Here is a 13364-nt window from a genome sequence, read left to right as displayed (position 1 = left end):
AGGTATACTGGTTCGTTTGAAACGAGGGGAATTGAATCCAGTCACTGTAAACCATTTTAACTCCTAGTTGTTAAACGCAAATTATAACTATTGCGATTTTTTAGATTTAATTTCACGGTACGCTGTCTTCACGTTGTTGCGAACGCACGAGGGGGAGTTTTCACTACAGCGCATGACTTTCGGACACGCTTTCGTCAGTAATATGTTATTTGAACAAAAAATGATCATTAACATTCGATTAAATCATATTTAATATTTAGTTTATAAATATATATGTATATAATACATTCGTAAATTTTAATATGGATACAAGAAGAGTAAATTTTTATGCATGATTTTAAATTAAAAATTCTTTCAAATCAAGATGCTTTGTAATCTAAAATATTTTTAATAGTTGAATATATAGCAGCGGTATTAAAATAATATTTTGAAATTAAGATTTAAATATAAAATAATAAACATTGGTAGCCTAGAACTTGAGAGGATGAAAGATGATTTTCACAAATAAATATTACTTAATTAATACATTTTTTGGCATTTCCTTCAATAGCAATAAAATTTAATTTTTTTTAATTTTTGTGATGTAAGATTTTATAGAATTTGTATCGGAATGGTGGAATCAAAGTTGTATTATTAGTTTTTTTTACTTAAAAGTGTTAAAATTCACACTCAAGTCATGGATATAGGAATAAAATGTATTGTATTAAAAAATAACTAATCTATTTATGATTTATGAATTTACAATCTGATTCTAAATATTGTTTAATTTTATATATAATATAATAGATATGTTATTTATTCATTATTTTTTTATGGATTAAATAATTGATTTTAAAACAGCAGTCTTAATAAAAAATCCATAAAAAAAATTAATAATATTTACCACTTGTTAAACTGCCTTACATATTTTGTGAACTATGAATGCCACAAAAATACAACTAGTAAGTTCAATTCTCACCCTTTATTTACCCATTAACAAATAAATAACATTTTAGTTTATCTACAAATTTAACTATCCCGTTAAGGCATAAATAAACATTTCTTTAACTCAAGTACACACGCTCATCAAATTGACTTAATAAACTTTCATATATGACGCTCGCAATCACTTAAGAAAATAAATTTAAATAATGAACACCTCACGACTCGTTCGAAGGCGATCTCCGACATTATCCAAATATTTTCACATTTAATACAAACATATCTGATATTTTTTTCGTATTGATAACACACACTGATCAATTTATCTCGCAATCTTTTTTATCGTACACACAACATAAAATAATTACCGTGGGTGGCGTTCCTCTCGAACTGAGTTCAACTCACATCACTTTTTTAAAGACACTTATAATTCAATTATAACAATAATAATATGATCCACGCGCAGAATGCAGAATTTCGTTTGTCGTCACAACGGCAACACTGTCGCGCGCGAGCGTCCGTAGCGGTCGGAGCGCGTACGCGAGAGGGACGCGAGCGATAGAAGCACACGTCCGCGCGGCGCGAGGTCGACCTTCGCAATGGCTTCGTCCGGTCGGCGCTACAGGTACGGCAGGTGGGGTACAATACCCGACGCCCGCCGGCGGGAGGGGCGCAACACTTGCACAAGAAGAACGCACTCCACAGCAACCACCATTTCTCCTATGTATTCTACGCGTACGTGTTCTTTCTTGCCTCTCGGTGTGCGGACGAAGCTCGCATATGGAGGTATTGGGATACACAAAAAACGTACCCCAAAAAGAGCTTTCATTAAGAAACCTAATGAACAACGTAAATATCATAAATAGCAAGGAACACCAGCCTCTAGAATCAGACTAATAATTTAAAATTTTAATTTTAAAAATCTACAGGTAGAAAACAAATCTCAGAATATAAAAATTTATATGAATTATTACTTTTAAAAAAGTTTTAGTAATAAAAGCAATGTTTATTTGTTCGTCGTTTGAATTTCCATTTTTTTCTCTCGCAATCCATTTGCGTTCCATGATAATATTTTTAGTCGATCGCGGGCTTTAATCATGCTTAATAGTCATTTACATATTTGGTAAAAAATATGATAAAATTAAGGTAATTTGAGTCTGTATTTGCTTCTGCATTGCAATTAGAGTTTTAATTATATTTTGATCCTTTATCCTTTATTTCTTTTAAAAAGTCACTAAACTCTCTTTAATTTAAACCGTCCGTTGTAACCTGACAGGCGTGAGCCCAATGAGTTATAACAAAGTAAATCTGTACTAACTGGGTAAATCAATCAGACATTATTAATACCCACAAGTAATTTATGGCTTGTTACGTTAAAAAAAAACAGAGATAAAAAAACAACTCGTGTTTCTCGGAACTAACAAGAAAATATTTTTTTTTAATTTAATCTTCCGTTGTAAACTGAAATACGATACAACGATATTAGAGTCTCAAATTACTCGAACCATCAACTACTCGAGTATCGAATATTAAAATTTTAAAATACTCGAGTACTCGAGTACTTTCGAGTATTTACCAAATGTACCAAAATAGCTATTATTCAAATTTGTGCACATATAAATAAATAAATAAAATACTTAGTATGTTAATTTTTACAATTATTTTAACTTCACGAACATACTTTTTAAAAACAATAATGCAAAAAGTGTCTCGAATTTAATATTACTGCTAACCTTTGGTTTTATTATTCCCGTTATGGAAAAAACCCTTTCCGTTGCTGTTGATGTTGGTCTTATTGTCATTTACGCGTTGGATAAGACTTCTAATTTATAGCTGTTTGCTTTTTATAGATATAAAATTTTTTGAACTCTCTTTTTATGTTCTCTTCTTTCATTCCCTTCTCTGCTTTTCTCTTATTTCCTTCGACTATTGACAAAATAGCATTTTGTAATTCTTCTTGAATAGATTTTTTTCTTAACAATATACAATATTCTACTCCTTCTGATTAATGCGAATAATTTAAATCTATATCCTTCGAAGATTTATTTGGGTGAATCCCTTTCACTCTAGAGCTAAACGGTTCGCAAAGAACTGACTTTACTTTAAATGCCTTTAAAACACACAATTGTTTTGATTTATATTTTAAGCTGAGGGACACAGTTTAAACAATTTACAACACTTTACGCTACAACTGCATAGTCATAAAACCTAAAAAAAATTTTTGTTGATATTTCATATTGTTCATTGCCATAAATTAGATAAGTCGAACAGAAAACACAAAAGAAATTTCTCCGTCGTACCCACTAACATAGCCGACGACCGGAACTATGCAACTATGGAACTATGAAAAAATTATACCTGATAGTAACCGCTCTAACTCGGGACTTCGGGCATAAACGCCAAATAAAAGCAAGACGTTAACCTTTACCGGACCGAGTTAAAGTTATTTTTTTTCTGAAATATTTCAAAATTTTTTAATTTCGAGTATTAATCGAGTCATTTTCAAAATACTCGATTATCAAGTACTTGAAAAATAGACAAAAATACTCGAGTATCGAGTACTCGATTACTCGAATTGGAGACTCTAAACGGGATTAATATGTATCAACTAAGTAAATCAATCAGACATAATCATTACTTACAAGTACTAACTCTATATATATTTATATAATTAGTTACGAATTAATGTGTGTAATAAAATTTATAATCAATAAATTTCACTTTACAGCTGAAGCCGGTTTCATTAAAAGCCCATTTTTATAAATGAATTTGAATCTGCTGCAATGATTTAAACCGTGGCCTCTGAATTACGAACTGACAGGCAAATTTTATATTGTAACTTTGTGGAAAGCCCCTACACATTTTGCAATCTGTCGATTCCCACACATAGTGGCTTCTTACAATAGAATTATTATTGTAGTTCTTAGATTATCAAAGCAAAGTAAAACCAAAAAAATATTTTTTTCGATCAACTATTACCGACCGCTATTCAAAGCTTCTAAGTAAACATGCATATTTTTAAATATCTGGCACGGACCCACCCTTTTTATGCAATGGTATAAAAAATTAAATACATCTACAAATTTATTTTTTAACAAAAAAAGTTTCAAATTATTGAAACGAAACGCTAATTATAGGTAAAACAGTCAAAACAATATTCCCGACAAATTAGCATCAATAAAACAATAAACCAAGGAATCAATTTTAATTGAATATATATTTTTACTTTTTTATTAATAAAATACAATAAATATAAAGGACAATTTATTGTCAGCCCACATATGAAATAATTACGAATTATAAGAACAAATACCATATTTTAATCTGGGCATCCCTTGACGTCTTTGGACATCCCCGTAAATGTTTATTATAATAGTAACATTAAACTGGGGAAATCCCAGACAATATTTTTAACTCATATATACGCATATAATAGGGGTAAATCCCATTTAAAAGTATGCGACATACAATTTAACTATTTAAGAAGAAAGACATTGATATGGTAATGTATGTATTGCGTCATCAAAATAGGACACAAAAATTTAATTAATTAATTCATAACTTATTGTGAATTTTCAATCAAAGAAAATCCTATGCACGTCACGCTTCCGAGTAAGATTGTGGAATTGTATCGAATCGATTTCTAGCAGATCGTTTGCCTTTATCATTTGCATAATTTAGATACGCATATGAGTCAATATCACATTTTTTCTTATTTCGCAACACGTTCGCAACAAGTTTGTGATTCATTGCGCGCAGGGGAAAATCTCGAATTTTCCTGCACGTACATGTTACAGTTTATATCCTGAAATTTAGCGATTCTGGAAAACAATTAATGCATAGTTATTTACAAAAGATGTATTATAATTCTTTCATAATTACAATATTATTATTTTAAGATATTTGCTGATCAAAAAATGGTAAGATTGCTCACGAAAATCACTGTATATTTTATACAAATCCGTCCTGTACCATATCCATATTTGTCCTTTTAATATTGTATGTTATATTTTATAACTATAGCAAGTATTTTTTAATGAATACCATAACGGTGTTTTTGATATGTTTAAAAAAATTAATTTAATAGTTATATTTTGGGTCCTTTATTATTTAATCTATACATAAATGATTTAACCCTATGCTGATGATACACTGCTAATATATAGCTCTAAAACATACAAAGACATGCAAATAAACATGCAGAGTGATCTGATGAATTAGATTAAGCAAATAAATTTAAGATAAAAATTTAAATTTTTATTACCATATTGATTATATAATAAAAAAAATACCAATGTCAAACATTTTATACAGGTTTTAAAATATATTATCGTACAAAACTAGATTAAGCATTTACTATGCACATATTCATAGTCATTTAACATACATATACGTATGTCTTGCACTTGGGGATTTACAAGTAAATTTAAATCATTTCAGGTGATTCAAAACAGTGCTATAAAAATTTTGTAAAATTTGCCTCTCGATGCTCATGCAAAAGACATGTATATGTATATGAAAACTAAAATTTTTAAGAATATGAACTAATAATGCTGTCATAAAGGAGCAAAAATAATGTTCTAATTCACTTAATGTAAAATCTTTTATTTTCATTTGTTGTCTCTAATAAATATTTGAATTAATTATTTACAGTCGAAACAACGTCTAGCGTTCGGCCTCCGTTCACAAATCCCACTCTGATTCTCCTTTTTACCAGTGGGTCGGGCCTATTTATACAGTTACATAAAAATTGAGAAATATCCTACGATAACATAAACAATAATAAAATAATATATATAAAAGGATATTTAAGTGATAACATTATCTGTATATTTATAACACCTCCCCCGTTAAGAGTAAACATACGAGTGGCGTTTTGTTTACGAAAAATATAATACATGTTAACAATTATTATCACTGGTCAATCTATGCCACAATTCGAGTTATCCATTTGTCTGTTGTAATGTACAAAATTTAGAATTGTAGGTGAATGTATGAGTTGTGTGTGTGTGATAAGTTATTTTATTGTGAAAACATATATATATATACACTGCAGCTGTCATTAGCCTACAGTTGTTTAAATATCTTGATAACGTATATTGAACGGACTACTTTTGAATGGTTCGTCTCGAGGTTTGAATACTCGGACTACTTGGAATGGTTCATCTCGAAGTTTGATAACTCGGACTACTTAGAATGGTTCATCTCGAAGTTTGATAACTCGGACTACTTGGAATGGTTCATCTCAAAGTTTGATAACTCGGACTACTTGGAATGGTTCATCTCGAAGTTTGATAACTCGGACTACTTAAAATTTATACATGAAATATATATATAGTAATAAAAAGAGAATATCATCCTTAACTTCGTAGGTTCTGAATGAATTTGAATCGTTAATGAGCTATTTTTACTCTATCCGTATGGACTTTAATTATTTTGTTTTTTATTTTAATTGTAATATTTAATGGGTTGTTTACTTTTACAACTTCGTATGGTCCATTAAAATTGGGTGATAACTTTTTTGATCTATTTAATCTTGTTGCGTTATTGGTTAGATATACTTGATCGCCTACTTTAAATGTTCGTAACCTTTTGTCAATGTTAAAATTTTCTTTCGTTTTTGCCTTTGCTTTAATTAAATTTTCTCTAGCCATTTCTCGCGATTTACATAATTTTAATTTTAAATTATCGGCGAAGGAATCATAAGTATATTTAAATTCAATTTTGGTTAAGGTTGACGGCAAGTTTGGTGAATTACCAAAGATTAATTCGAATGGTGTGAACTTCGTTGCAGTGTGTGGAGTAGTATTATAACTGAATATAGCGAAGGGAATCCAAAGATCCCAATCTGTTTGTTCTGGAGAAATATAATGCTTGAGATAGTCCTTAAGGGTACTATGACTTCTCTCTAAAGCTCCATTGGATTCTGGGTGATATGCTGAAGTTTGGATTTGCCGTATTTTAAATAATTTTGAGACTTCTTTTAGAATATTGGAAGTAAATTCTTTACCTTGATCGGTAAGAATTGAATTTGGAACGCCGTATTGGCATATGAAATTGCTAGTAAATGTCCTTGCGATTGTTTCGGCTTCATGATTTGGTATTGGATATGCTTGTGTATACTTTGTCAAATCGTCTTGTAGTGTTAGGATATATTTATTGCCATCCTCGGTTAGGGGTAATGGTCCTACTATGTCTAATGCGATTTTTTCAAATGCACATTCGCTAGTTGTGGTTATTTCAATGGGTTGCTTAATCTTTTGACGGTATACTTTGTTTGACTGACAAGATTCGCATTGTTTCACATAATTTGCGATGTCTTTGTGCATATTTTGCCATTTAAATTTAAACTTTATTTTATTTAGCATCCTATTATAACCTGCATGTCCTCCTATAATAGAGTCATGATATTCTTTTAAGATTTCATGGATTTGATCATGTTTGGGTACAATTATTTTATTTGAACAAATAGTTATTGTGACTTTTGAATTTCTAAATATGTAATTAATCATTAGTTTTATTTTTTGCCATTTTAATTGGTCTAATCCTGAACCTAGGTGAGGTATTGAAATTGAATTAATATCGTTTTCTCTTAATAAATTTCGTAAATTTTGTAATGTTCTAAAGATATCCTTATAAGAGGGTTTTTCCCAAAAGTTTCGTTTGGTAATTAAATGAAATACTTTAAAATTTCCTTTGTCTGAGATTAAAATATCTCCTACTGTTCTGGAAACATTAAAAAGTTCGTCGTAGTTTTCTATTTGTTCTTTAATTTCGGCTGCTATTCCTTTTGACATTTCTAAGTCAGCTGATATACAGTGACCCAGATTGTCTTTCTGGTCGAAGAGACTTTGGCTTATTTCTTTTAAGTTAAGATGTGAATCGGTCGATGAATTTTGAAACTTGAGAAAGTTATCGTACGATTCAAATATTTCGTCATTGGGAATACTGATTTCTTTATCTCTGTTGGGTATCTGGTTATCTTTTGTTTTATTAAGAAATACTAATTTGTTAGCTATCGGATCTATATTTATTCGTGATAATGCATCAGCATTGCAATTTTGTTTTCCTTTTTTATATGAAATAGTATAATCAAATTCTTCAAGTTTGAGACGCCATCTTACAAGTCGTGAACTTGGATCTTTGCAGTTCATTAACCAGACTAATGGGCGATGATCGGTAATTATTTGGAAAGTTCGTCCGTATAGATATGGACGAAAATGTTGACATGCCCATACTATTGCGAGTAATTCCTTTTCAGTCGTGGAATAATTTATTTCTGCTTTGTTGAGTGTGCGAGAAGCATAAGCTATCGGAAGATCTTTGGTTAGGGTTCCTTGAGATAGGATTGCCCCTATAGCAGAATTTGAAGCGTCAGTTGTCAGGGTGAAAGGAATTGTAAAGTCGGGATATTGCAATATAGGTTCGTTAATTAATGCGTTTTTAAGTGTCTCAAAAGCGTCTTCTTGTTCGTTTGTCCATTTAAATAATACGTCCTTTTTTAATAAGATAGTTAGTTTTTGTGAGACTTTAGAAAAGTTGAGAATAAATTTTCGATAGTATCCTACTAATCCTAGGAATGATTTGATATCTTTAACGTTTTGCGGTTTAGGATAATTCTTTATACAAGATATTTTAGAAGGATCAGGCTTGACGCCGTTTTGAGTAATGACGTGTCCTAAATATGCTACCTCATGGCGCATAAACTCGCATTTATCTGCTTGTAGTTTTAAATTATGTTTATCTAGTCGTTTAAAGATTTCGCGAAGTTTGTTCGTATGGTCAGTTATAGAATTTGCGAAAATCACGATATCATCCAGATACACAAAACATTTAATGCCTTGCAATCCAGTTAGTACACTGTTCATTAATCGTTGAAAAGTCGCTGGTGCGTTTTTTAATCCAAAAGGCATACGTGAAAATTGATAATGACCCGTTGGGGTTGAAAATGCCGTTTTATCTGAATCTTTGTCATTCATTGGAATTTGGTGAAATCCTGAAGCGAGATCTAGGGTTGTGAAGTATTTTGAATGTCCTAGCTGATCTAGTATTTCACTTATGTTGGGTAAGGGGAATGCGTCACCTACAGTTACGTTATTTAATTTGCGGTAGTCTATCACGATCCGCCATTTTTTAGTTCCAGAAGCATCCATTTTCTTGGGGACTACCCATAGTGGAGCTGACCATGGAGAAGATGAGGGTTTTATAATATTTTGGTCTAACATCTCTGTAATTTGTTTGTCAACTTCTTTTTTATGTACCTCGGGGTATCGGTATGACTTAGTGTAGATGGGGATTTGCGATGTTATCGGTATCTCGTGGGAAATCGTGTTTGTTTTGGATAATGGATCATCTTTTAAATGAAATACACGATTAAATTCAGAACATAGTGATATAATAGAATGGGATTCCTCTTTATTAAGATGTGCGACTCGAAGTTGTTGCACTACTCTATCGTTACGTGTTATATCTATTTTGTCACTTTTTTGAAAATAAAGGAAACTTTTAGTTTCGTCGAATGGTTCTAGAATTATGTTAGTATTTGTCAGCTTTACTTCTTTATCACTACAATTAAGTATTGTAGCATAAGCTTGGGATTTTTCATTTACAGAAGTAATGGCTCGCGACAAATAGACATCAGGGAGTAATTCTGTTTCAGGCAAGATTCCTGTTTTTATTTCCGGATTTAAGACATTTAATAAAACTATTGTTTCAGTTCTAGGGTTTAACGTAACTTGTTTATCAGAATAATGGTGTAGAATATTTAGTCTCTTATCTCTAACGAGTAGGTAATTATTTTCGTAATCTATTATTGCCTTGTTTGATTTTAAGAAATCGTTTCCTAATATTCCGTCCAAGGGAATGTTTGTTTGATTAGGTGCGATAATATGAGCTTTATGACGAATTATATATTCATCGAAAGGGAAAGTCAGTTTGATAACTCCTAATGTTTTTGTTGGGTTATCAGAATTATCTATACCACGAAGGGTTACTTTTATTGATTCGTCGACTATATCTTCACTTTCTAATGAGTTTAATTTTACGATTGATATATCCGCTCCAGTATCGATAAGAAATTTAAGAGGTCTATCTGCTTGATAACAATCTAAAGTTACAAAAGCGGTTGTATTTTTCAATGTTAATATTCTGCCTTCAATGTTTTTTATATTCCGGGACACGGCAGCTGTCTCGGAATTCCTGGAGTTTAAATGATCGCGACTTTGATTAGATTGATTTTTACCGTATTTTTCATTGTTATATATTCTAATTCTACATTCGTCAATCGTGTGGTTATTCCTTTTACAATAACGACAGAATTTTGATGGATTTTTACTCGCGCTAAATTGGTTTATTTTTCGTTCCTCTTTAATATTTATGTTATTGTAGTTATTTTGGTATCTTGGAAATCGGTTATTATTATTTCGACATGTAGAAGCATTATGTCCGCGTCGTTTGCAAATGTTACATATTAAGGGTGAACTGATATGCATTTCTCTGAATGCGGTTAGAAACTTTTCTTCTTCTAATGCTGTATTAGAAGCTTCTGAAAGAGTTTTAGGTTTCGTAAGTCTAACAGGAGTTGAGAGTTCCGGATTTAATCCGAATATGAAAGTATTTAAGGCACTATCTTCTATTTGTTTAATACGTCCGAATATTTCCTTTTTATCTGTAACTGATAGCCTTATCGATCCTATTAAATTGTTAGTACAGATTTCTACTTTTTGGATGAAATTTATGACTGGTTCTCCTGGTTTTTGTTTACAATTTCTAAGTTCGTATTCTAGTTGTGATGAATGTTTATTTTCTCCGAACGAGGAGATTAAAAACTCTTTAAATTCTTCGTAAGAATCATATTGAAAATTCGCTATGGAGTATTTAGCTTTGCCTGTGACATTATGAATTATGTATTTTAGTAAAATTGGTTTTAGTTCTAAGGAACAGAGGTTTATCGCTGTGTCACAGTCGTTAATAAAAGGATAGAGATCTTTTTGACTTCCATCGTATGTAGGTACGAATTTCATAAGTGTATCGAGAGAGAGATTGATCGATCCATTTTTGGAGTTGTTAGTAACTATTGGAGATGTTGGAATAGACATTTTTGATTATGTGGTTATGTATGTGTGTTATGTGTAGTTTAATATGAGATCAGAATGTATCGGTATGTAAATAATTTGGACAACCCGAAAATATAGCAAAGATAGACTCACAGTACTACGACGTTCTTGAACATCTTGTCTGGTGTGATGAGATCTTGCTGGATTCAGGGGTAGAACTTCCTTCGTCGTTGCGTTCGCTCAATCAGGGAATCTTCCGTCTGCCGAGTCTGCTGCTGTCGCGGCTTTTGCTCGTGCGGAATGTAGTCTTCTGAGGGGCTGTGCTGGTATGAAGGTCTTCGTTTTCTGAGTCTGCTGCTGTCGCGGCTCTTGCTCGAACGAGGTTTCTTCTGGGAAGTTGTTGATTCTCTCTACGTATTTCGTTTGAAATCGAAGGCTGCTTGTCTCGGGAGTTTCCTTCACGCAGATGTCCGTATGGCTGCTTTACTCGTCTTTGTATGGAAATCGAAGGTTTTACGTCTTCTATCAACTTGGTGGTGGACCCACAGGCGATGTTGATTTTCAGTCGTTTGATCTTCTTTGAGATTTCTTGACTTGACGATTTAAGTGAATTTTTGTTCGGGTCCCGGTTGAAAGACTGGAAAGTCTAACTCCGTAGTTTCAGGAGATGCACTTCTGTTGTTCCTTCTTCAGTTGGAGTGTCGGGATCCCATCCGCTGCCACCAATTTTATTTTTGTCATAAAGGAGCAAAAATAATGTTCTAATTCACTTAATGTAAAATCTTTTATTTTCATTTGTTGTCTCTAATAAATATTTGAATTAATTATTTACAGTCGAAACAACGTCTAGCGTTCGGCCTCCGTTCACAAATCCCACTCTGATTCTCCTTTTTACCAGTGGGTCGGGCCTATTTATACAGTTACATAAAAATTGAGAAATATCCTACGATAACATAAACAATAATAAAATAATATATATAAAAGGATATTTAAGTGATAACATTATCTGTATATTTATAACAATGCTACCAAAAAAAATGCTAGAGGAAAATCGATTATAAATACTAAATTTAAATTTAGAAAAGAGCTAAATAATTCAAATTAAATCTCCCGATGATTTACACATTCTTCATGCACTTTCTGTGAAGAAAATTGTTTCTTCACATAAAAAAACTTTGCATTAAACATACATACATGGATGCATATGCAAACTAAACACTACCACTCTCGCGCACACCATAAAACATTTCATTTCCACGTTTTCTATCTTCGGCTCGAAACTGCGGCCAATTACGTAAAACTCGTCCGACGCCTTAATGCCAACCAACACTGTGGCTTTTTATTGCGTTTTCACCTAGTGCATTTAAATGCATTTATTTCGCGTGTTTTTCAAAGGACTCCTCGTAGGGTCTTGAATGCAACGACCGGTGCCGTTGATGGATTGGTTCCCAGTAATCCGAGAAAGGCGGTGTCGTACGTTGAATATTAATGGTGAAAGACTCTCCACTCGAGGATGCAGATACCATCGGGTCAACCTTTTGTCAACCCAAACAATAAACCGCCAATATTAATTTGGTCGCGTACGACGACTTCCTTTGATCGCCTATTGATATTCACGTCGGCGGCGACTGAACGGCTGAATTTACGACTTGCGAACTCGCGAAAAATAGTGTCGGGTGTGTGTGGTTGTGTGTGTACTGTTGCGTAACTCAATTATAGGCTGTACCGTAACGCAGTCGCATAAATTATGCAATTGTTTGCCAGATTAAGAAAGTTCAGCGGTTTTATTGCGGGATCGACGAGCGACATGAGATTCGTTAATATTGTTTCCTGCATTTCAAGATGTTACGGTGATGCTAACGTATTATTACTATTAAACAGTTCTTTGAGCACACAATAATCATCATTCATAGTCTCACAATTGTATCACCTGAATATAAATTAATTATACGAAACATTCAATTATATCACTAAATATTGAAAAAAAATTGTGATTTACACCAAAATATATTATTTCAGCTCCTCATAGATATCCTTAAAAACAACCTTGTGTTTGACAAGCAGGTTTAAAAGCTATATGGCTCGAGCAAGAAGAGTGTTCTCAAGGGCTAACGCCTGGCCACGACGGTTAGAATAAGGGATGTGATTGCGACTCTCTTTGGCACTCTAAAGCTCACAGCTGAAAATCGCCGATCATTGAGGATTAATCGACACCACCCATTAGCAACTTAAAAAAAATGGAAAACATTTGGCAGTGAAAGCATTAAGAATAGCTTAATAAAATTGAATAAAAAGTCGTTAGGTGAAATAAAAAATGTGAAAAACAATTAAAATATAATTAATCATACTCAAAAAAATGACATAGTAAATATGGAAATTAATGGAAAT

The 13364-nt window shown here is 32.3% G+C and overlaps 1 protein-coding gene across 3 annotated transcripts in view; it reads right to left on the bottom strand.

The window, feature by feature from the left end:
* Positions 1–13364, bottom strand: part of sano (CABIT domain-containing protein serrano) — a 199921-nt gene that overhangs the window by 86782 nt on the left and 99775 nt on the right. The window contains exon 1 of one of the 3 annotated variants that reach the window (XM_088192722.1): positions 1290–1522. The exons of the other annotated variants lie outside the window; for them this stretch is intronic. The gene's annotated coding sequence lies outside the window, so the exon portion shown is untranslated. Of the gene's footprint in view, positions 1–1289; positions 1523–13364 lie in introns of those variants that run through there. 3 annotated transcript variants of the gene reach the window in all.

The sequence above is a fragment of the Plectrocnemia conspersa genome, unplaced genomic scaffold (genome assembly GCF_051122295.1).
Source record: "Plectrocnemia conspersa isolate PC_06_02 unplaced genomic scaffold, ASM5112229v1 ptg000009l, whole genome shotgun sequence".
NCBI classification, from domain to species: Eukaryota; Metazoa; Arthropoda; class Insecta; order Trichoptera; family Polycentropodidae; genus Plectrocnemia; species Plectrocnemia conspersa.
The sequence above is the reverse complement of the archived record's forward strand: the minus strand, read 5'-3'. Positions and strand labels throughout refer to the sequence as shown.